Source organism: Camelus bactrianus, chromosome 21, assembly GCF_048773025.1.
Source record: "Camelus bactrianus isolate YW-2024 breed Bactrian camel chromosome 21, ASM4877302v1, whole genome shotgun sequence".
Classification (NCBI taxonomy): domain Eukaryota; kingdom Metazoa; phylum Chordata; class Mammalia; order Artiodactyla; family Camelidae; genus Camelus; species Camelus bactrianus.
Window position 1 is genome coordinate 29,282,080 of NC_133559.1, and position 25,495 is coordinate 29,307,574.

Consider the following 25,495-nt stretch of genomic DNA (forward strand, 5'->3'; position numbering starts at 1 on the left):
TTTTCATGAATATGGAAAGATTTAATAGTCTTCATTTATAAAGCATTCGTACAATCTATAAGAAAAGTAATTTCTCAGTAGAAAGATTGGCAAAGGACACTGACAGGTTTAAGAGAGAAAAAGTAAAAATAGCCATGAAAAACATTTTTAAGTAGCCAGCACTATAGTGATAAATGGAAGTGAAAATGAAATACTCAATCTGACCCGTCACTTTAGCACATATTTCAAAAATAGTAATACTTAATATCGACAAAGGGATAGATTTTTTGGAAAGCATTTTAGCCATGTGTGCCCAAAAAACCATTAAAGTTCCCAGGCAAACCAGGACAAGGTTGTATGTAACACATTTTTTCATCATGTTATTTATGATGGCCAAAAACTATGGGGGGAAGAAAACTAGATTTCTAAAGAGAAAGGGAATGGTTAAAATAATTAAACACGTGGTGGAAAAAATTTTTGATGAAATTGTAAAATCATGAGAAAATTCATATGAAATAATGTTAAATGAGCAGAAAGAAACTGAGCACAGATGTATATATACGATGTCATTTCAGTTGTCTGAAACCTGCATATCTCTATACGCATAGAAGACTTTAAAAGCAAATATACCGAAAGATTAATTCTGCATTGTACTAATATAAATGATTTTTTTCTTCTTTGTGCTTTTCCTTCCTTTTCCAAAGTTTTTGATAATGATCCTATGTTACTCTCCCAAGTTTTAAAATGTACATGTGAAACAAAAAAATGGAATGCCTGATCTATGTGGAAAGTTCTAGAATGCTGCCGTATAACCAGTCGGCTCTTTCTAGATGAGTTATCTCTCAGCACATTCTCTGGGCTCTGCATTCCGGTGTTTCATGCCCTTAAGCTGTTCGCGACTCACCTCCCCAGGGGCAGGTGCACGTCAGCGATGGATGATAAAATTTCTCTAAGATTCTACTTAAGTTACAAAAAGCCAGGTCAAAACTTAAGGGTCAGATGTGTCGTTTACAGAAGAAAAACAGTCACAAAAAGATAGTGAAAGGGGATCCCTGTCAGACGAGAAGCAAGCTTTCTGCCCAGCACAGCCCCTCCCGGAAGCCTTCCTTGAATCCTGCTGGATGGCTAGGGGCTCCTCTTCCGGCTCCTCTGTTGTCCCGACTTGACGTCACCATCACCGCACTGTGCTGAGATCGTCCATTACGCCCTCCTCCCCTCCCCACCCAGGCTGCCAGTTTCTGATGCACAAATCTCTCTCTTACTCCCCTCTGTGGACTCAGAACACAGTAGTGGGCAATCTTGGGAGCTTTTCTTGCCTGGTGCTTTCTTCTGCACCTCGACCCTTAAAAGCAAATTCAAGTGAGAAGTGAAAATATTAGTCTCTTGAAACGAACGATGCTGAATCCTGCCTCTTCCCCCAGCTTGGCATGGCAAATCACACGTACACAAAACTGGTGGTTTCACAGTGTTCTGGCCCAAAGCGGCTGTAAGAAACCTAACCCTCATGTCATTATCACATGTTCACTTACCACTCTCCCCATCCAAGAGACGAATCATTAATTTAAATAACCCCTTTCTTAATAACTGTGCTTGGAAATGACTGCCTAAAACCATAAAATAGAGCTGAAAGTTTCTCATTTCACTGAAATTGGACCAGCATTTGCTGTCACATGCTAGCTGCTGTGGTCACTGGCTGTTCCTGGCCTCTTGAGCCAGGGGCCTCTTCTCGGTTAGCCGCCCAGATGTCTCATGTGTGTAGGTAGTCAGAGGCCAAGATGCTGGTGAGCCCTGCGGTCTGCAGAAAGACGCTGCAAGCTGGTCAAATCCTTCCATCTGGGACTTGCCTGGGTTGGAATATCAGTGCTGTCTGCTCTGCAGGGAGCCTTTCCCAGCCTTGTCGATCTGGGGCACTAGCATCCTTAGAAGATCTCTGCTCCGTGAAGCCTTGCCTGACCCCTCTGGTCTTCAGCCTCTCCTCCATCTTTGTATGGGTTTCATCCCGTGTCTGTTTCTCTCGCTGGACAGTAAGTTCCTCGAAGGCGGGGATAGCAGTTCACCGATTTTTGTAGCATAGCGCCTGAAACACAGCAATTACGAATTGAACCACAGGGGGAAAAAATAGATATTTTTAGGGCTTATATGTTTTTAGACTTACTCTGGGAGACATCCATTTCTAAACAGAATTCTAAGCCTTTTCTAGAATTTTTTTTTTTTGGTGTTGATAGGAATCTTTGATTCATAGCTCTATCATGTACGAGCTTTGTATGCTAGTAGGTTAATATCTCTTGAGCTTCAATTATCTTGATCTATAAAATGGGAGTGACAATAATAGCATCGTCAGGATAAATGAAATTATACCATTCTCCTGGCACTTAGGAGGGAGTTAATATTCTTTCAGCTGTTTAGTTTCCCCCATGCCTCCAGAACCGTTTTCCCCATCAAAGTTCTTCTCTTGCCCTTTTAAGATTCTCACTTTTTTTCCACCAGACTCGAAGATTCTCTGGAGCAGGAACCAGCGAACATTTTCTGTAAGAGGCCAGAGAGCAAACATTTCAGGCTCTCCAGGCCACAGGGACTCTGTTGCATATTCTTCTTTGTTTTTATCGTTGCTTTTTTGTTTTTGCTTCTTTGTAACTCTTTGAAAAGGTAAAACCATCCTTAGTGCCTGGGCCACACAAAACCAGAACTCCAGCTCTGTAACCTACATGGACTTAGAACTTACATGGGCTTATGGGTTTGCTGAACCGTGCTCCAGAGTCGGGGGTTCTTAAATCCCCCTGCAACCAACAGCATGAGCATCTCCTGGGAACTTAATGCCAGTCAGTGGCTCCCACCCCAGATCTGCTGGATCACAAATTCTGAGGTTTGGCCCAGACACCTGTGTTTCCACAAACCCTGCCGGTGACTTGGGTGCAGCTGCTCAACCTTGGCTGCACATTAGAACCACCTGGAGGGCTTTCAAACATGTCAATACCCAGACTTGACTCTCCACCAAATCAGAAACTCTGCAGATAAACCAAGGCATAGGTGTGGGAAGCCCTGCAGGCGATTCCGTGTGCAGCCCCAGGAAGGAACCGCTGATACAAACCTGGGGGACAGCTTTTGCTTCTGTAAAGTGAGCTTTAATGCCAGTAATATTGCCAGGGTAGCCAGTACTTGGGTCTACTCCTGTTTTGATAATTTTATGAAGGAATCTCACTGTAATCCACTGAGCAAAAGACAGCCATTCAGTACTACGCATAAAGCACTATGTCAGGTCCACTAGGAATATTTCTTAAAGTATTTTAATATGATCCCTTCTACTGTTGAGTAATTTACATATAAGAAGCAAGCTTCTCCATTTCAAAGACGCTCATAATTTCAGGTTTACAAAGAAGGACCAACTCGAGAAGCCCCACCCATGCCCCTCTCTCACTGAGTTCAAACCTGGTCACTGGTCGCTGTGTCCTCACCCCCCACCATGGCGGTCACGGGCTGGGGCCGGCACTCCATTCCTCCCCACGGAGTAAGTTCCAGGGTGTTTCATTCTTGCTTCAAAGACACGTTTTCCCATAAATGTTCTATGGGAAAGCCTCTGCGTGGTTTAACGATGCTAAGATAATTCTAGAGTGCCGCATTTGACAGATGATGTCAGCCAGCCTACCCAAGCCGTGAGCCACTTGAGGGCTCTCATGCATAATCTGGCTGCAGGTCAAGGTGGTGTAATATGAACCGGCAGAATACAGAGCACAGGGTGTCCTTCACGGCTTCCCTAAAGGTCAGCAAAGCCCATTCCTGCAAGAGCAGCTCATCCCTTCTGTGCAGCAAGGTCAAGCCCAGTGGCCATCAGAGAAGGTCCCCATCATGGAATTGCTCCTTGCCTGGAGGTACTTCTGCCTTGAGTCGCCAAAGTGGTGGCCCCTCTGGCTGCTTACCTTGCACCCATGCCCTCCTACCACCAACTTCTGCCTTGTGTTCTTTGCTATAGGTGTTCCCATTTTGTCCAGGAATCAGACAGCCATACTCTTCAGGGGATGCCGGCCCCCTCTCCAGCCCTGGGGTGTAAATCTTGATAGTTTAGATAAAGTGCGATAATCCAACTTCCTTGGCCAGTGATTGGTTTGGCAATAAGCGTGTGACTTAATTCTGGCCAATGAGAACTGAGAGGAAGTCTGTAGAGGGAGCTTCTGGAAGGTTCTTGCTGTTCAAAAGGAATTCAAAGGAGGCTGTTTCTTGGGAGGCCACTGGATACAGATTCGTGAGGATGGGATGCTCAGGGCTGCTGTAACTGTCTTTCAACGGTGAGAGAACAGAGCCAAAAATAGCAAATAGACAGACAGCCAGAGGATAGACAGTCTGAAGCCAAAAGCCAGCACGGTGAGAATGGTGTCTCAGAAAGATGGGCAGGGTCTGTATGCCCCCACGAACTCACTGAGCTGCTGAATTAAGGCCCAGATACCACCCGACCTCCATATTTCATTGTTGTGTGAGAGTAAATAGCTTTCTCAGCTAAGCCACTTTGGGTGGATTATCCGTTCTTACAGCCAAAAGCACCCCATCTAATACATCTGTGTTAGCGATGGAATCAGGCGTGAGAGGGTCTTGCTTTGTACTTAGTGTCTACTTACTCCAGAAACATGCATCTTAGAAGTGGGGATTTTTCTGTCAGGAGAAAGATTTTTTTTTTTTACTTGTTCCTTTCTTAGTTTCCTCCCTCACAGACACAGCTCTTCTCCAGCACCAGGGCATGTCTCATTAAGTACTTTTTATCTTCAACTCGTATTCATGAAGACCGGAGTGAGCCATTAACTTTGATATTTCACCAGCCTAAGACCGAATGGCAGTGCCATTTACACTAGACACATATGAGGAAGGATGTAGACGTATGTAGCTGTTGGCGTTTCTGTTTCTTGTTGTTAACACTGACATTGGCATTCTCATAAGCAGCAGTCTGAGCTCCCCAAAACCTTCTCTACATGCCCTGAGCTCTACACGTAACAGATGTTCAATAAACGTTGGATGAATGCATGAGTAAACCCTAATTATTTGCAAATAGCACATCAAGGAGGATTTGCGGCTTGAAGATATTTGAGGCTCCATTTTTGAGATAGAAACCCAAGTACTAACTAGTGTTTTCCTGCCAAACCTCATTAAAACCAGAGCATGTCAGTAGCGAAGTTCCCTCTTTAAGAGTGAAGTGTCCCTTCTCTCTTTCTCCCTCGCTCTGATTCTCATGCTTGCCCGCTCTGAAAATTTCAGAATTTAAGTGACCTGATCCTGTGAATATTTATTAAAAAAACAGATATTTTCATGTCTGAAAGCAGATCTTTCTTTGAAGCCCTCAAAATTCCATCATTGCTCATTAAGAGTTCCTGGCACATGGGGGGGGGGAGTGTGCATTTTAAGAGGGACACGCAGTCATGTCTGCTTTACAGTAATTAGTTTGTTGGACGACTTCAAAGGCAAAGGACTGTGTAGAACAGTGCTTTGAGGAAGTGCCTTCACTGGAAATATTTCATCCAGTAGACTGACTTTGGTATCTGGAGTAAAGAAAAGCTTGGCTTTGTTCAGATTTCCCCCAGGAAGGGCAGATTTGTGACATTCAGGGGGATCCTGGGTGAGGAAGAAAATGTCCCCCTGCGTTCTTGTGGAAACTTCATCATCTGTCTCGGAAAAGGGAGTCGCTTCATGCCAAGATTGAGTGTCTCCAGAACCAGATCCTTCTCACGGAGAGAGAGTGAATGACCTCAGCAGAGAGAAAGGAACACCATGCTGAGGTCAGGCTTCTCGGAAGCTAATTCTGCTTCAGAAATTAATTCCTCCGTAGACAGCCCTTCCTCAGCAGTCCCACGAAGGAAGCACGCGCTGGCGCGAAGAAAACTGCTGGTGCAACGTGATTCCTGCAGCCACCGGTCACCCAGGCGAGGACACAGAAATCATTGGCCGAATCCCATCAACTGGTATTAATGCCTCCACAGAAGAATTGCTTGAATCTCTGCCTAAAACCCAGGATTCCCTTATGAAATAGTGACTTGCTTCTGTGTCTGTGTCTGCCATTCAATTTTAAGTGCCTTGAAACCTGGTCCATGTCTCAAGTCATCTTTGACCCCAGTGCCTGAAATTCACACAGTAGCAGGTACTCAGTAAATATTTGGAAATGGAACTAAATCATTACGTAGCAGTGAAAAGGCCCAGACTCCACAAGCTGACAGGTGTTTACTAAGCGTAGAAGAAATAAGGCAGAGACCGTAAATAGAGGCACTCTGCTTGTAGAATGAGAAGAGACTGGGATCTGGACCCAGAGACCGTGTCTCAGAGCTCAGCTCTGCGACTCACTCATTCTTCTACTGTGAGTTCATTGCTTAACCTCCCTGACCATCAGTTTCATCCTCTGTAAAATGGGGAAAATGACAAATTTTTAAATGAGTTCTTGGGAAGGGTAGATAAGGTGGGGTTACGGGTTGAATTGTGACCCCCAAATGCTTATGTTGAAGTTCTGATGGCCCAGGGCTCAGAAAGGGACCTGATTTCAAAACCAAAAACAACAGTGAGTGAGGAGATAATGATTTATGCTAGGAAATCAGAGACTGGTTAATACAAGTCAGAGTAAAGATGTGAAGAAATGGCATGAGGTAGGCCCATCTTACATGGTTTGAGCAAAATATCCTTTTTAAATGTTTTAAACATTTTTTTAATTGAGATATAGTCTGTTTACAATATGTCAACTTCTGGTGCACAGCACAATGCTTCAGTCATACGTGAACACACATATATTCACTTCCACATTCTTTTTCACCGAGAGCTATGACAAGGTATTGACTATGTTTCCCTGCGCCCTACAGCATAAGCTTGTTTATCTGTCTTGCATATACCAGTCAGTATCGGCAAACAAATTTTCCTTTTTAAAAGAACCACATTTCCTGAAAGTTATTAAAAGTTTCCTTCTTTTTCCCCCTAGTGTTTTTCTTTTTCTTAAAGCTAGAAGTAAGGACCATTTCTGGTCTCCCTGGTAAACCCTTAGAGGCGAAAGAGAACCGACCAACCAAAACCAAAGTCAGACAAAGCGCTTACCTCATATAGGCTGGAAACAGTACCTGCGTCTTTAATGGGAAAAGGGCAGTAGATTGCTCCTCTATTTCCTTAGAGAACAAACGCCTCTCCTTTCCACGTCAAACCTAAGAGGAGTGGGTTTGAGACGTGGCCGTTCCGAGACGATCACTCCTGCGGCAGGGCTCTCTGAGCCGGGTTCTTGCTCCGACCGTCACGGTGCCGCGTGCGGGGGTGCCGCGTGCGGAGGTGCCGCGTCTCCGCCTTTGAGAAGCTCTCAGGCTAGTGGCAGAGACAGGTGGGAGGGCTAATAATGGCCGCAAAGCGAACAGAGCACTGGGAGACTCAGGAACACGACGCTGGGAGAAGCCACCTGCCTGAGAAAGACACGGAGGGCTTCACAGAGAGGCTACAGTGAGCCTCCGTCTTGAGGGCTGAGGAGAGATCTGTCTGTCTAAGTATTATGGGAAACACGGAGAGTCAGTGCTGAGTCAAGCGTGGGATGTCAAGAGAAGGGAGGACTTCCTGGAGGAGGCAGTGTGAGCTGAGCTTTGAAGGAAGGACGGGGCATGGAATCCCATCACGAAAGGAGGACAGTTAAGTGCCTCATCAGAGCCAGGGAAGCAAGCCAGAGGCGAACCTGGGGGGACTGGCAGACGCGAGGTCAGGAGGAAAGGTCGTATTGGCCGTGCTAATGAGGCTGGACTTCGTCCTGCTGACAGGAAATATTACTCTTTCTGTGATAAAATACACATAACATAAAATTTAACATTTTGATTATTTTTAAGTGTGTGATTCAGTGGCATAAAGCACATTCATAGTGCTGTGTGTACATGGCCACTATCCATTTACAGAACGCCTCATCTTCCCAAACAGAAATCCTTCTCATTGAACATTCATTTCCCCAGGTCCCCCGCCACCCCCACCCCAGCCTCTTTTCTGCTTTCCAGCACTACTTGACGTTCAATCTCTGTGAATTCGCCTGTTCTGGGCACTTCATATAGGTGGAATCATTCAGTATTTGTCCTTTTGCACCAGCTCACATAGCATAAGGTTTTCAAGGTTCATCCATTTGTAGCATGTCTCAGAATTTCATTTTTAAGGCTGAATTTTATATAGTTATAGGTACGTCTGTACATACACATACGTTTGGTTACGCATTCATCTCTTGATGGCATCTGGGTTGCTTCCACTTTTTGGCTACTGTGAATACTGCTACTCTGAACATTGCTATGCAAGTATCTGTTTCAGTTCCTGCTTTTAATTTTTGGGGATATATACCTAGAAGTAAAATTGCTGAATCATGTGGTAATTCTATGCCTAACTTTTTGTGGAACCATCAAACTGTCCTTCACAGCAGCTAAACCATATTACATTCCTACCAGGAATGCACAAGGATTCCAGCTTCACCATCTCCTCCCCAACACTTGTTATTTTTTGAGGTTTTTTTTTTATAGTGGCCATCCTAAAGCATGTGAAGTGGTGTCTTACTGTGGTTTTGATTTGCGTTTCTCTAAGGATCAGTGACGTTGGACATCCTTTCATGTGCTTACAGGCTATTTGCACATCATTTTTGGAGAAACGCATGTTCAAATCCTTTCCCTATTTTTAAATTGAGTTGTTTGCTTTTTTTGTGGTAGGATTGTAAGAGTTCTGTATGTATTCTGGATATTAATTGCTTATCAGATATATGATTTGCAAATGGTTTCTCCTGTTCCACGAGCTTTTGTCTTTTCGCTTTATTGATAATGCCCTTTGACGCGCCAAAGAGCAGTAGATAATTTTAAGCAGAGAATTGATAATTTCCATTCGGGGTGTGGAGGGTGGATGGGAGTGGGGCAAGGTCGAGGGGCAGGGAGACAGGTTAGACAGCCATGATCCCCAGGCAAGAGATGGTGGAGTCTGAGCTGGAACCGACAGAGAAGAAATTGGAAGGGAAATTTACTTAAACAGTAAAAGCAGCAGGACTCTGGTGACAGTGTAGAGAAAGAAGGGGCAGAGGGAGGGCAAAGTGTTGAGAAACTCTTTCTATATTCAGCAAGAGATGTGAGGACCTGAGCTGGGGGAGCAGAGATGAGAGCAGAGAAGGGGGACAAATTGGAGGAGACTGAGTTCTGACTGATTGGACAGGTGTGGGAAAGGGAGGAGTGACTGATGACCCCGAGCGTGGGCAATCTAGTAAAATATGACCTTAACTTACAGTTAACAACCTCAATTAGGTGAGCCTTTGACATGGACTAGTCTAGGCCTTTCGGCTCCTGCGGTGGCCGGGGCTAGCGGAGCCTGCCTGCCCTCAGTCATCCTTCCCTCACCTTCCACTAGAATCATTTCTCCTTGTAAAAGTGTCTTCTGTGATTTGTCACCGCTGATCATATCCACCTCGCATCCTTTTTTGGAGGGTATGGGATACTAAATAAACATTAAAACAAACAAAAAAAAACCTAGGTTGAAATCTGGAGCTTTGTGACTTTGAAAAAGAAAAAGACCTAAACTCCATGAGCCTCCGTCCGCTTCCATGTTCGCTCGGTGAGTGTAACTGTAACAGCGCCATCCTCGTGGAGACGCGGTGAGGGTCAAACGCAAGTCCTTCAGACCAAACCCTTAGCGCTGGGCCTGGACACAGAGAGCCTCGGTGCACATAAGCTGTTGGAGTCTTTGCAACTCCGCCTCCATGTCCTATGGCCAAGTTCAGTTGGAGCTAAGACAGCTTGAAGGCTGGGGGGAAGCAGGCTGCACAGCAGTGAGCGGTGCAGGCAGTCTGTGCGGCCAGGGACCTCTGGCTCTTCACCCGGCGAGCATCGTGGGAGAACCACAGCCCTGGAACCAGGAAACCCTGGGCTGGAATACTGAATTTTCTGTTGACTAGCTTTATGGCCTCTTCTGCTTAAGAGCAAAAAGGGGGTGACAGCCAGTCAGTCCCAGTGGTGAAGGGAACGCTGATCCCTTCTCATAGAAATTTGCCACTGTGTTCTGTCCTCAGGGGCATTACATCCAGATCCACAGGAATGTGGTAGTGGACCTAGATGACACACAGGGTTGCACTCCAGAATGTGTACAGTGCTGTTTAGGAGAACTAGCACGTATTCCATATTAAAGCTGACTAACTGATGTCACCTACAGCATCCTCCTCCCTCCACCCTCACAGGAAGTGACACCACGGAGGCCTGGGTCCCCAGCTTCTTGGCCGCTTCTGAACCTCAGGCAAACTCTGGGGAGCGTGGGTTACAGCCGTCTGGCTGTAACAGTGCATCACAAGGTGATTTCCTGACAGGCTCTCTCTGCCAACAAAAGGTCACAGCTTTTTCGTAGCTGAGAGTGAGAAGGACTCTGACACTGTCGTGTTTAAATAAGCATTTTCTGCCCCATGGGTTCAGTTAGCAATGGTGATGTCAAACATGTAAAGGTGTTGCACCCCTTCTGGCTCTGTTTCCAAAGGGAAATGTTAAAGATGTGACTATACGTAGACAAAGAGAGAGCGATTAAGAAACCATAGTCGAAACCACCTGATTTTAATATTTCTGAAACAGGCTAACCCAAGCTTTGAAGAATGTATGACACCACCCATCCCCCAGCAAGAAGGTGATATGGCAGCTTTTACAATTTTTTTAGTTTAATCCTCTTACTAATGCTAATTAGCTCGTCGCTGTATTGTGTCCACCTTCCAAAGAATTATACACAGAGGACAGTGCGAGTCACAATCGTGTATTTCACAAGCCAACACAGACCCATATACACAGTAAATTTGAATTAACTGCTGGCGTGAACATTGGAAGATTTCACGTAAAAATCCAGATTTCTGGTCTCTCTTGATGAAGCATAAGGGACTCCCCTCCACAGATGTCAGTAACCAGCTGGAGCTGCGAGGCGCCCCGGAGCCTCAGTCCCCACCCAGCCTGCGCCATCACGCAAGTTACCTCCGGGCCCTTACGTAGCACACATTCCACTCCATCTCACGTAACAACGCCCAGCTAGCAAGTACTCATCAAGCACCTCCTAAGTACTCGTTACAGTCCTGGTCGCTCTCCCAGCCCAAGAGTAGGAAAACACTCGCCCCTGTACTCAAGGCGCTGATAATCCAGTTCTGCACCACCCCCAAGCCTCTAGCCACGTGGGACTGCCGAGTGTTTGAAATGTAGTTAGTCTGAATCAAGATGTGCTCTAAAGATAACATGCACAGTGGGTTTCAAATACATACTATGAGGAAAAGTAAAACATGTCATTAATAATTGTTATATTGATTGCATGTTGAAATGATAATATTTTGATACATTGGGTGCTACACAATCCATTATTAAAAGCAATTTTCACCTGTTTCTTTTCAGCTTCCAATGCAGTTACTAGAAAACTTTAAATTGCATATGCGGCTCACATTATATTTCTATTGGACAGCACTGGTCTTGTTGGTGACTGTGCCTTCAGTCCAAAGGCCAAAAAGGTGGGGTGAAATATGCCCACTAAGGGAAACAACGTGGACCTGAAAAGATGGAATGTGGCTGGAGGTGTGTCCGTCACCTCCTGGAAGCTGACACTGCGGTGGCTGGCTGTGCTCTGCCCCCGCTCCTTCTGCCTCACTGGCGTGCACTGGGGGTGATGGCGATGGTGACTAGTGACTGATGGTGAGGAGGAGTGGGGGAGGGCAGGGAGGATGGCTGGGGGGAGGGGTGAGCAGAAAGACTTAGGATTCCAAAACGGCTAGGAAGTTAGGTTTGCTTGGGTTTTCTGAGAAAGCAAACGCCAAGGTGGGATTAAACATGCTGGAATTTTATTAGGGAAGATGCTTGTGTGAGTTAAAGATAGAGAGAAACCCAGACAAGGCTGGGAGAGCAAGTCTGAGCAGCAGTGAAGGAGAGAGGGAGAGAAGGCTGGGTGGAAGTGTTCTCGGCTGCCCAGCGGTGTGAGGAGTCAGCAAAGAGTGGAGAGTCCTGGGGGCAATGTCGGCTGTCAGAGGAGTCCTGTGTCTCCCAGGAAAGGGTCTGCCAGTATCCCCGCCGCGCTGGGCCACTGGCGGGGCGCAGCCACTGGGAATCCTGGCCTCTGCACAGACACAGCCAACTGCTCAACTGCGTTCTCTCTAGTTGGGGGTCTGCAAGTGTCCTCCCACGGCTGCCACAGAAGCCATCTCCTGACGTCCACCTAGAAAAAGCAGGGCCAGAATATTCCCTGCCAGAGAGCAAAGACTTTTCTCTCATCCTTAGAATGCAGTGTCTTTACCTGGACAGGTAAGTCTGGTGTTTGTATGACAGTCTTCTGGAAACTCTGTATAAACAAATGCATGTATGTACTTACAGAAAAAGAGCGATCTCGAATCATGTTAATTATAGCATAAGGGAAATGAGCTTGCAGTGAGCAGAATGGGGGTTTGAACTAAAAATCTTGTAGGTAACTTTCAGTCCCAATAGCTACACATCTTTACTTGTTCTCAGGGAAAGAGTCTTAAAGGAGTAGACTCCATTTTCAATAACTTTTCCTCTAACTATAAATGTGAAATGTGCTCTTTGAATAGTGGAGAAAATATATTTTAAAAAGCAGTCACCCCAAATTGCACCACAGAAATCGCTGTTAGCATTTTAATATTTTGGAAGCACATGTGTATATCTTTTGACTTTTTTTATGACCGCCCTAACATACAACTTACCATCCTCTTTTATAATATAATGTCTCGTAAGCATTTCCCCATATTATTAAAAACTGTTAGCATGGCATAGATTAGCATATATCTCTGAAAATTTCCTTGTGATAAATTCCTAGAAGGCCAGTAATTGCTAAGGCAAAGGGCATATGACTTTCTAATGCTTTTGACATATATTGATAAATTGCTTCATCAGAGGCATACAAGGTTGCCTGTCTCCCTAAACTTTGCTTAACTCAAGGGACAGTATTTTTTGAAAAAGACTTTGCCAGCGAGGGAGAAAACAGCATTGTATTTCTAATTTATTTTCTTTAATCACTAGTAACATTTAACTTTTATTAATAATTTATATTTCATCTTTGGTGAATTTTTTCTTCACATCTTTGACCAGTTTTCTGTTGAATTTGTGGTTTTCTTCTTATTGGTTTACAGGACTCTTTACATATTAATGACCTGGCCATTTATCCATCAAATACATCACAAGTATTACCCCAGCGTGTCATTTACTTTTTAATTTTATTTATGATCTTTTTCTGACGTATGATTTTTTAATGCATTCAAAACTAGCAATCTTTTCATTTGTGATTTCTGCTTAGATAAGCCTTGCCTATTTCAAGGTTCTATAAAATTTTACCAATGCTTTATTTTTCTTCTAAAAAGAAAATAAAAGTAGCTTTACTTTTCACATTTAAAAACGTCATCCATCTGGGGTTTATTTTTATGTGGTTCTCAAGGTAGAGATCTAATTTTGTCATTTTGCAAATCGTTCCTAGTTTGTTCCAACACAATTTATAGCATAATCCATATTTTCCCATTTATTTGAATTTTCATCTTTATTACACACAAGGATAGCATTTTAAAATTTTTTGTGGGTTTTAAAAATCTTCTTTTGATCCATTTCCAATTTTGTTGTATTGCCCTCAGAGAATGTGACCTGTACATTCTTCTACTTTGGGGAAAAATACCAGCCTTTCTCCTTCGCCGAGCACAGTAGAGCTCAGCCACTATGAACCACTGTGTGATGTGTTGCAAAGTAAATTGCTATTAGTAATAAAATATTTAAATTTGTGACTGGCATACATATGAATGAGAGTTCATTTGCTGTATCACCAATAATAACATCATTCTCATTCTCCCCCCACCCTGTTTTATTGAGATATAACAGTGTACAAGTTTAAGGTGCACAGTGTCATGACTTACATACAATGTGAAATGATTTCCTCAGTCAATTTAGTTAACATCCATCATCTCACACAGATAACCCAAAAAAGGGGAGGGGGGAGTTTCTTTCCTTGCGATGAGAACTCCTAGGAGGCATCACAGCCCTTCGCAGTGAGACACACAGGTGGGGGCACTGTGGAGCCCCATCAGCGTGGGCTAGCGCTGTGATTCCTTGCATTGGGCTCCACGAGGCCTGGTGGTTCTAGGGTTCCTGTTTTGAATTTCCAGAAAGGCTCTGCTTCCTGTGATGCTTAGAGAGTCTCACAGTGATTCCCTCTGACCCCTCCATCTCAGGCCAGTATGATCAAGCCTCTATTCCTTACAACGAACAAAGCCTAACTAAAAGACCGCACATGCTCTTCAGGGCTGGAAGAAGGGGCCGGCTTACATCAGTCAGATCAGGCGCCTCATGAGCTGGACATGGAACTCCAGCACGGGTCTCTCAGGGAGGCAGGCATCCCTGGTGAGGGGAGGCCTTCCACTGAGCGCAGAGCTGGCTGGTTGTGGGGCGCCCCACCATCGGCTGGGCTGGGATGGGCTCTCTCTCCAACAGCCACCCTCACAGCTGGGCCCAGCAGTGCGGGGGACCGGGCTGTGCGCCCGGCTGGCTGGTGCCCTTCCGGGAGGTTTGCAGGGACGCCTCTCTCCTCCCGGGCACCTCCGCCCCAGCCTCTCTGCAAGGACGACAGCGAGATTCCAACACGAACTGCTTCCTCGAGTTCCCTGGCTCTTCCCTTTGCATTTAGTGAATTGAGGGTTGCCTTTCTTTTCTTTCAAATGAGTCTCGCTTCGTTTAAAGAAAGTATCGAATAGTTTTTAGATTTTTCTAGCATGTGGTAGCACCTTGATTGAGTTTCTCGGATGGTAACAGAGGTCCTCCTATTTTTAAAAATTCCTTTGAAGGCACGTGGAGGAGGTAAGCCCTTGTGCTCAATTACCATCCTGAGTTGCAAATTAAATTTTCCAGTTTAATTCTTTTTTTTTCTCACTTAAAACTAAAAAGTCTCAATTTTTACATAATACCTCCTTAATGAATCTTCCCACGTAATCAAGAGGAAAAAAATGCCATGAAAGCAGGTAGGTATTTCCTGGTAGAAACATCAGTACATCTTTAATAGCTATAAAGCAGTATTCAACATCTAATTTGGATGCTCTCAGAATAATAGTTACCACATTCTTTGATTTTTTTTTCCTCTATTCTTTTCTCCATACTTTCTTTGTTCTCACTCTTCTCTCCATAATCATCTGATATCAGGATACCTGGCAGGTGACATCAGGAATAAATAACTCACTCATCAAACACATTTCAAGCCCCACAATTTACAAAGCTTTGAGCAAAGGGTTATAGGAAATGTGAAGGGTAACCAAGTGTTGGCTATAGCAACAGCCATCATAAAATTATAAGCCAACTGCAAGAGAAGAACACATGAAAAGGTGTTCAACCTGATTAGTCATATGGGGAATGCAAATCAACACGACCATGAGGTAGCACTTCACATCCACTCAGGCAGCCAGAACAAAAAAGACAGGCAGTAACAGGTGTCTGTGAAGATATGGAGAAGTTGGAACCCTCATATTCTTTGAGGTGATGAAAATGGTCCAGAATTAGACAGCAGTGCTGGTTGCATGCGAATATACCAAAAATGGCTGAATTATACAATTTACAAAATACATATTTGGCATGGGTTAGTTAGAGTTGGTTAACTACAATGACAAATAAACCAAATCTCACAGCCTTTTTTTTTTTTTTTTTAAGTCCCAAAAGTTCAGTAGGAGATGAGGACCAGCTTAATTCTGGCAAGGTGGACTTTGGAAAACTTCTCAGAACAAAACAACATTTAAGGCAGACCACAGAGAGCCCATGATAATATAATGGCCATTTATGAAGCATCCATAACTGCTCTCGAACTGTGCCAAACGCCAGGCCTTTGTTTCGAATTCTCCATACGCAAAGTCTGGTCCCCTCAGCTGCAGAAGAAGCAGCCGAGGCTCAGTGGTGAAGATGACTTGCCCACAGCCACAGAGCTGGTGTGTGGCACAGAAAACTGAGGTTAGCTGAGAGGCAAGCTCTTGAAATGTGCAGTGGTTTGAGCTGTCTACACCAAGGGATAACATGTGCAAAGGCACTGGGGTAGAAAACAACAGAGTATCATGGGAACCAGGAAATCAGCCAGGGAGGTGGGACCTCATCCATCTCGTTAGCCACTGGGACTGGGAATCAATCTGAAAAACTAAGCAGAAGCCAAATGATGGAAGATTTTGTGTTGTGATAGAGAAGGTTAGAATTCCTTCTGGACCCAACAGAGAGCTGGAGGCATGTAAGCCAAACAGATCCGTGCTTCAGAGAAAGGACTCTGACAACAAGGACAGTGTTCAACCAGAGTCGCAAGTCCAGGTGGCCAAGAGTGCAGCAGAGAGGGACCAAGAGCTGGCCTGGGCTTGTGGAACTAAGCAGGGAAGAAAGGAGGAAACAAATAAAGCCACCATTTCAAACCAGCAAAAACGTTTTAAGTGATGACATGAATGCTTACATTACAAGCACACTGAGCATTCTGTAAGGGAAAGCTGTTCTTCCTCGGCAGAGCTATTTTGGATCAAGGTCTGATTTAATCACACCGAAGGCTGAAGCGTGGAAATGCTGTCATATTTCAAGCCTTCCAGCCACCTTCACTCTGGAATCTTCTATCCCCGTGAACAGCCTTCTAGAAGATCCCACGGGAAGCTTCCAATTTGCCAGCAGGTGTTACGGTCGGGCAGTGCTACTCCTTTTTTCTCACCCTGGCTGTTCACAGGTGATAAAGACCACTCCGGAGAAGATGGAAAGTGTACTGAGGCTACCTACCACTCAGCAGCTTCCAGAAGATTAAACTGCCCTTTTCTGTTCCCAGCAGCCGCCATCAGTATGGTTGGTGAAGTTTAAGCACCAGGTCTGAGAGCAAAGCCCAGCTCTGTCACCTATTAGCGGGGGTAACCTTGGCCTTGGCCCTATCACTTAACCTTGCTGTTTCTCAGATTTTGCATCTAGAACATGGAGATATTTATAATAACAATCCCTTCCTAGCGTCGCAGGGTGGCTGAAATCAGTTCATACGTGCAGGGAAGATTACAAAGCTGCCTGATGTAACACTAACACCCCAAAGCCACTTGAAACACTTGTTTTGGAATTTTCCAAGTCCTTCCTTTCCTTTTAGAATTCGATCTGAAAACAGTAGGTTGCTTATATCTCAATTGGCAGCAATATTTCCCATTAGTTTCCAAACACTTTAATTCTCAGTGATTGTACCTGAAACAGGTCCAGAACATCAGAACCAGCACGGCTTTGGAACTGTAGGGTGGCAAGGGGTAACAACCGGTTAGCTGTTTTAGGAGTTCTTGCTTAATTACAGCGAAGGAAGCTGCCACTTTTTATGTTTATTGCCTCAATATTGTTTCACTTTCTGAAAGGGAGTAGGGGAAGGAGAGGGTTTTTTTTAAACAGGTGAAGTTGAGACAGACAAAAAAATTTTTTTTTCTGCTTGTCTCTCTCTCGCTCTTTCTCTCGCCCCCACGCACACCCACACCCACACACCCACACATACACACCATTTCCTTTTCTACCTTAGTCACATTCCTTTGGCTGCACCGCAGTTGCTGAAGATCTGAATGTCAACATTTGCTTTCCAGCATCAGTAAGAGGAGCGCACAGAGTGACTTAATAGCAACTTGGTTGATAGCAGCCCTTACCTCTAAGGCTGTGAGTCCCTGCAGTCTGGATCTAGTGCTATAGGAGCAGCGAGCCTTCAGTTCTCACAGAGCTGACAGCTGATTGGAGAGACGAGACCAACACGTGGAATTAACAGTACTGTTAGCACATACACGCTGGAAGCAAGGTAGGACTCTGAGCAGATGTCAGTAAGAACCAATGACTTCAGTGTCTGGGGATTCATCTCTCATCCCCACAGAGGGGGAGCCGTTGCGTGACCTGGGGAAGGGGCTCCGCGCTGGAAAACTCACCTCCAATACCTGGGCAAGGCCTTGCAACAAGAGGAAGAGGAAGCAGACAGCCAGGGGCTTGGCCGCCCCCGTCCGGGGTCCTGGAGCTCCCCTCCCTCTGCTCCCTTCTCTCCTGTCTGTGGCTGAATCTCACCGCTTGGTTATGGATTCTTAACTCTTCTTGCTCCCAGTGTCTATGTTCCATGTTTTCACTTTCTAATCACCTTGCTTTTGAAAATGAAATAAAAGAAAATACACACCCTAAGGAGAAACCCAAGGAAGAAAAAAATAGATCTAAGAGTCATAGTTTTTCCATCTAGAAAAGTAGGTTTCTCAGAGTAATTCACACGTCATTGAGAGACCAGTTAGAACCATTAGCGAGCTGTTAGCGCTGACTTTAAACTCCCTGCTCTGATTTTGCCCAGCCATTCAGGAGGAGATGTGTGGTGTGACTAGAATTAACCGCTGTCAACAAAATACATAAACAATCCTCAGCCCACCACTGCTTATTGGGTGCATTACCTGTGTGGCGCTGTGGTGCCCCCAGGACGATTTAAACTCACACACACACACACACACACACACACACACACACACACACACACACCCCTATTGAGTCTCAAACCAACAGCTACTGATTTTGATGCCACTGTAAAGGTGTGGAAGGTCCCCAACAGCATCAGGCTGCAAAATTTCAGCAAGTGAGGAAGACGAATGGATTCTCCAAAAGTTCAGAAACTCATACGGTGAAAAAGAATATGAAAATAAACGTATGTATATTCATGTGTGACTGAAGCATTGTGCTGCACACCAGAAATGGACACAACACTGTACTGACTCTACTTCAATTTGGAAAAAAAAAAAACAGGCAAAAAAAAAAAAAGAAAGAAACTCAGACGCTGGAGTTGCTCAAACAGGCTTCATTTTAGGAAAGAGATTGAGGCTGAAAAGTGAAAGAGATAGAAGAGAAAACACATTTCCAAAGTTCAAAGTGTGGGCTCTGGCATCTGACTTGGCCTCGTGCTAATTGCTTCACCCCTCCGTGCTGCCGTGTCCACATCTGCATGGGAATGATGGTAATATTCACACCTGCCTGACTGCGTTGCCGGGAGGATGAAGAGAGTTACCCCACGTACGTTACGAGGTACACGATGCCATGCTTAGCACGCGGAAGACACTCGGTGTCAGCTGCTACTGCGTGGCGCAAACACAGAGAGCACACTGCAGAGCAGCGCCAACTTTAGGACGACTTGTTTCTGAATAATCCTGCCACCGCTATTTTTGACTTGATTATTTAGAACTAACCTGATTGGAAGCTCTTAAAAATAAATCACACAAAATGAATTCATTTAGATTCCTATGAGAAGTTACAGGAGGCCACAGTGGCTAGCTTTTACTATGTTTTTTTTTTCAATCAACCTGCATTTTCCTGGGTTTCCTTTTTGCAGTCAGTGGTAAAGGGAAGCTCGCTGTCCTAGTCAGCATGGGCTGCTGCAACAAAATCCCACAGGCTGGGGGACTTACACAACAGAAACTGATTTCTCATAGTTCTAGATGCTGGAAGTCTGAGATGAGGGTAGCTGCATGGTCAGGTTCTCGGGAAGGGCCCCCGCTCCTGACTTGTTTTCCGGATGGGGAGAGGAGGGTTGGAGGAGCACCCTCTGGTCTCTTCTCACTCTGGTCCCTTCTCCTAAGGGCACTCATCTCATCGTGAGGACCCCACCCTCACGAGCTCATCTCCCAAAGGCCTAGCTCCTCCTAATACCATCAGCCCTGGAGGTTAAAGCTTCAACATATATATCTGGGGATACAAACATTCAATCCATAACACTCTACTTAAAAAAAAATACAAGAAACAAAAAATTCAAATTTATGTTATAAATGGTTTTATACAGCCTAATATTTATAAGTTTAGGCTTTAGGAGTAAAAGAAAATCCATTATGATATAGTGCCTTTGAAGGTTAAATTTTAACTTTTCTGGGCAAAAAAAGATGTCTTTTCTGAAAATTATATTTAGGGTGTTCAAAGAGATGGAATCCAGAGATTCTAGTGGTGAAAGGGCAAGGAGGAGGTAGCTGTATTACTTGTGACCCAGGGGAAATCATGTCTTTCCTTCTTTTTTATGTAAGTATGCTTATAGTCTCCTTAAGAGTTATGAATAGCAAGACATTATTCTGTTTTAAAATGTCTAGTAGATTTAGCTGTGCTGACCAAACAGATTTGCAGGCAATTCCTGCTGAGTGGTCTGCGGTGAATACCTAGACCTAAGGGGTCTCTCTAGCACCTCAGTGCCCTGCCCTTCTGCCCCCTCCCCTCCCGCGGTACCCTTCCTCCCCTCTCTTCTGCAGCCCTTACCCAAGTCCCTGTAGTCCCACTGCCCCTCCGGTGGCTATGTAAAAGAAAGTGTGTGTGTGTGTGTGTGTGTGTGTTTATATGTGTGTGTGTGTTTGTTGCTGGTGGTGGTGGTGATTGTCCAGATTTAGAGGAGAAACGAGGGGTACCCCAGGGATCCCAGGTGAAATGAGGAATGAGCTTTCACATTAAAACTATGTTTATCAAAGCAGTTCATCTCTACAGAAATTCCAGCACCAAAGAGGGTTTACTGAGATGCAAAAGGGCTTAAGTATCATGGGACCTTATTCACACGAGCCCTTCCAAGGGCTTTTGTCTTCTTTATTCGGAAGATGGTTTCCTGAATTGTGATTGAAGCCCTACGAGACCTGGATTGTTTCTGGTCAGCACCATAGTTTAATTGTGGGATTCCTCTCATGGACTTTTTGTAGACTATCCTGAGAACCTTACTACCATATAAAATGTTACTTCTAAAGAGTAGTTTTTAGTGAGAAACAAATAATGTTAACAACATACAACCTGTTCTCAGCCCTGGGAAGTTGTCTGGTCCCTAACTAGGTACTTAACAAATGTTTGCTGACTGAATAATAGTAAGTAAGGGTAGGATGGATATACTTGAAGCACTTATTGAGTGCTTCTCTCTGGAGGGTAGGATTTTGTTTTAATTGAAGTATAGTTAATTTACAATGTTGTGTTAGTTTCTGGAGGACAGCATAGTGATTCAGTTATATGTATATACACATACATATATAAATTTTCCTTTTCATATTCTTTTCCATTATAGGTTATTACAAGATATTGAATACAGTTCCCTGTGCTATACAGTAGGACCTTGTTGTTTATCTATTTTATACATAGTAGTTAGTATCTGCAAATCCCAAACTCCCAATTTGTCCCTCCATCCTCCTTCCCCCCCCCGATAACCATAAGTTTGTTTTCTATGTCTGTGAGTCGCTTTCTGTTTTGTAAATAAGCTCAGTTGTGTTTTTTTTTTAGAGTCCACATATAAGTGATATCATATGGTGTTTGTCTCTTTCTGCCTTACTTCACTTAGTGTGATAATCTCTAGGTCCATCCATGTTGCTCCAAATGGCATTATTTCATTCTTTTTAATGGCTGAGTAGTATTCCATTGCACATATAACATACCACAGCTTCTCTATCCATTCATCTGTCCATGGACATTTAGGATGGTTTCATGTCTTGGCTATTGTAAACAGTGCTGCTGTGAACATTGGGGTGCATGTATTTTCTCAAATTAGAGTTTTCTCTGGATATATGCCCAGGAGTGGGATTGTTGGACCATATGGTAAGTCTATTTTCAGTTTTTTAAGGAATTGGAGGATAAGATTATGATGATTTTTTATTTCCTTCATACTTGACTGAGTTTCCACAATTTCTAAATTTTCCACAATAAACATGTATTACTTTGAAAAATTAAAAACTTGCTTTAAAAAATCATAGTATGAATTTTTAAAATTTGCACATGTATGAAGGGCTTGCTCTTTGGCCTCTGTTACTTCTGAGGATAGCAATTCAGAGGAGACCCACATTGCCTCGTCCTCAGAAAAGCTACAGCGCCAGTGTCTGCTCTGAGCCCTGAAGGGATAGATTACAACACAACACTTAACAGAGCTCGATCTGTTCAGGGTGGTCTATGTAGATGAGGGAAAGAGAGAAGTAGGAAAAGACAAAATCTTGTTATCCTCAAGGATTCTTTATATAGAATTACATGTAAATAAACACACACACATGTTAACCATACACTTCTTTCATTTACTGTAGAAGGTTTCAGACATGGCCTGAAAACCCCAGAGAAGGGCTGACTACATTTCGATAAACCCAGAGGATGGATTTTCACTTCTAGCTTTAAAGTTTCTTAAGAAGGATTGCAAAGAGAGAGAGAGAGAGAGAGAAAAAAACCTACCAAATTTGGGATTAAACTATGTATTTGAAATAGTAGCTCATATTTATTAAGTTCTTACCATGTGTCGGGCATTATGCAGTGTTTTATATGCACTGCCATCTCATTTTATTTTCCTTTTATTTTGACAAGCCTGAGATAGGAACTAGTGATCATCAATCCCATTTTATAGATGATGGAAGGAAGGCTGAAAAAAGAATGAAGTAAGTTGCCTAAGGTAAGAGAAATGGTGGCTGGTGCATCTGATTGGAATCCTAATCGGCCTGCTCCCGCTTCTTAACCGCTCCTCTCCAGGAGGCTAGACCACAAAGAACTCTGGTTCCAAACAAAAAAAATGAACTAGATATGGATAATTTAAAAAATGGAATACAAGTGAGTTTCAAAAACAATGTGATACCTGCCTTTCAAATTAAAAAAGTGAGAGTACTGGAAAACCAGTTTTTTTAACCCAAAAAGGCCAACTTCCTAGCCATTATGGGTACGTTATCAACTCTTTTCATTAAACTAAATTATGAACTTGAGTTTCAATGAAGTGTCTCATCACCATCACAGCTCTGATGTGTCCTTTTTCGTTTTCCAACTTCATCTTGGCCCAAAGTGAGAAATGACTGGATTTTTGGATAATCCACAGGACCCCGGGAGGGAGGCTCTTTTGCCCCATTGTTTTCTTGGGGGTTCTCACTCTGGAGGCCTGGCATTCTGCACATGTCTAGGGGGATGCAGGAGCAGCGAGGCGCGGGGAAGCCACACAAAAGACATCCAAACGCTATCAGTGTTGAAAGAACAGTTCAGTGCGCACTCGAAACACCCAACAAGACAGGGAAAAAGAGAAAAATACCTTCCCCCAGAGGGTGGGAAATTGGTTGGCCTCTTGTGAGTGTTCACAAAAACTGAACAGACACGGGGGTGGGCGGCGAGGTTCCAGGATCCTCAGTCATCCCAGACACGCCTTGCGGGCGCGGCCTCCGCCCTTTAGTCCCAAGACGCCGCGGGGAGGGGCAGAGAGGGGGCTCAGGGCGCGAAGTCTCGGGCGGTGTCGCGCTTGTCTCTCCCCCCGCCGCAGCCCCGCAGTGGGCTTCTGCCGAGCGGCGGACGCTTCATTCATCCTGCCGGCGCCGCGGTTCCAGGGCAGGGCGGAGGCGGCTTGGTGGCGGGTCCGGCGAGGGGAGGAGCCGCACGGCGCGCCGAGGATGCCCGGCCTTCCCTCCCTCTGTTTCCAGCAGGCGCAGCCCTGCGGCTGGGCCCAAGGGCTGGCCTGGGTTTCCCGCAGAGCCGGGCCGTCCGGGCCTCGGGGCGGCCCCGCCGCTCCCGCACCACCGCCCGGGTGTCAGGCCGAGGACGCAGCTTTCCCGCCGGGGTCTCCCTTCCCGCTGGCCGGCCGGCTCCGGGTGCGCGCGTGCTCCTGCGCGCACGCGCGCACACACACACACACGCACACACGCTGTACACAAACACGTCCGTCCCCGCCCTCCTTCTCTCTCTGCAGCCCTGGAAGACCCGCTCGCCCGGTCCCCTTCCTCCGGGGTGCTCGGCGACCGCCGCAGGCCCCTCCCGAGGACAAGGGGGAGCGGGACGCGCGCGGGAGCCGGGAGCGGGGCGGGGCCGGCGCTGGGGGAGTGTCTGGCTGCCCCCGCCCCTCGAGTGAGTGACTGGGCGAGAAGGTCCCCTCCCTCCCCCGCTCGCTCCTTCCCGGTCCCCTCCCTCGCTCGCTCCCCGCCGGCTCCCGCTCGCTCCCTGCCCACTCCCGGGGGGACGCTCTGAGCCGCGGCCGCCCCGGCCGCCGCTTCTTTCACACTTTAGTTGGGAGCCGCGCGCCGCGCTCAGCTGCTGGGGAGCTGGCCGCACGCCGCCGCCTCCCGCACGCGCGCACGCGGGCCGGGCGCCGGAGGTTCCAGCTCTCACTCCCGGCGGCGGGGAGGAGGGGGAGACCGGGACTCACTGTGGGGAGGCGGAGGAAGAGGAGGAGGAGGGAGGAAGAAGACCGGCGAGGAGGACCGGGCGGGGGGCGGGAGGCTTGCCACCTTCAGCCCCCCCCGCGAGCGCCCCAGGTAAGCGTGAGCCCCCCGCGGGGCCCCGGGCGGGGGCCGTCGGCGGCGCAGCCCGGCTGGGCTGAGGGGAGGCCTGCGGGGTGCCTGCCGGCCGCTCGGCGGGGATGGGAGCCGCGGCCGTGGCGCTGCCGGCGCGCGGCTCGGGCCCGGCCGGGGCGGCTGCCGCTGCCGCTGCGGGGCTGGCGGGGCTGGCGGGGCTGCCGAGGGCGGCAGCTGGGGTCGTGGGCGCTGCAGGGGCGTCTGCGGGCCGGGGCCGAGGGGCTGGGATGCGGTTGGGGCTGCTGCTGACGACTTTCGCCACCTCGAGGCCTGTGTGGCTGGGGTTCGACACCCCTCCCTTCCCACCCGCACTCCCCGCCGCCCTCAGCCTTTCCTGCTCCCCTCGAGCTCTGCCTGGAGCCGCCGCACTTTGCAAGCCGGAGCTTGAAAGAAACAACAAAATTCCGAATCCTCTGCTGAATCTCCAAGTCTCTTCTCCGGCTACGATCGATTGGTGTGTTTGTGTGGGTACTGTGATCCCCGGGATTTCCGAAGTTCTGACCTTTTGGGGGTGGTTTGTCTCGGTGCAGCTGTTTGCCCACCTCGATGTATTTATTATTCGTGCCCATGCGATGCAGCCAGAGGGTGCTTGGTTATTGTACAAGGGAGAGATTGCACACCCTCCGAAGTGCGGCTGCCTCTGGTCTGCTGCTTAATGTCCTTCCCCCGTCTTCCACCCTGCCGCCTCCCTCCATGGAGGGGTCCCCCCCACCCCCACTTACTGTTTGTGTGAGAGAAGCCCCTGGGCTTAGAGGCTCTCATCTTCCATTCATCTCTCTTCTAAAGCTCTGAATTGGCTCAGGCACGATGGTAAAAATCGGGCTGGCTTTTCTTTGCTCCAGGAGTTGCACAGTCGAAGATAAAAATATATCCACGTAAACACGCATTAGTCCTGCGAGATGACAAGCACAGTGTGAGACAGAAGTGTTCGGTTTCCAGGAGGCTGACCTATGTATGAGGTATCTTCCAGCGCATGTGGGTTAGGAAAATTGTTTTAAAATAGATAGGACGTGGCTGGAAGACAGCCCCAAGTTCAGCTATTGGAGCAAGTCTGAAAGCGATACACCCTGGTCACCCAGAGCCTCAGTAAAGACACATGCTCTGACTCAGACTTTGGGAGGGGGTTGACAAACCATAGGTTCCACGTAGTGCTTGCTTTTTTTTTTTTTTTTATTTCTTTTTTTTTTTTTAAGGAGACAGTATGGAGTATGGGCTGTTTGGGGAAGTTCAGTACACAGACCGATCCTATGAACACTTCCTTACTCCAGGGGCTGGGCTCTCATTCCCTAACCTTTCAGCTGGCAG

At 46.3% G+C, this 25,495-nt stretch overlaps 1 protein-coding gene and 1 long non-coding RNA gene across 7 annotated transcripts in view; one reads left to right on the plus strand and one right to left on the minus strand.

Moving 5' to 3' along the window:
- LOC123616840 (uncharacterized) lies at positions 1–25,123 on the minus strand. 4 transcript variants are annotated; one of them, XR_012501446.1, is made up of 4 exons: positions 3,406–7,878; positions 2,338–2,505; positions 1,824–2,056; positions 1–1,321 (listed from the first exon to the last, which is right to left on the minus strand). It is a non-coding gene; the product is annotated as an uncharacterized LOC123616840 (long non-coding RNA). The 4 variants fall into 4 exon arrangements; XR_012501447.1 differs by lacking the exon at positions 3,406–7,878 and adding an exon at positions 24,913–25,123 and having other exon boundaries at positions 1–2,056; XR_012501448.1 differs by having other exon boundaries at positions 1–2,056; positions 2,453–2,505.
- Positions 23,810–25,495, plus strand: part of C21H1orf21 (chromosome 21 C1orf21 homolog) — a 206,200-nt gene continuing 204,514 nt past the window's right edge. Inside the window, exon 1 of one of the 3 annotated variants that reach the window (XM_074349942.1) lies at positions 23,810–24,151. The gene's annotated coding sequence lies outside the window, so the exon portion shown is untranslated. The remainder of the gene's footprint in view (positions 24,152–25,495) is intronic. The other 2 variants (XM_074349943.1, XM_074349944.1) reach the window with 2 other exon arrangements.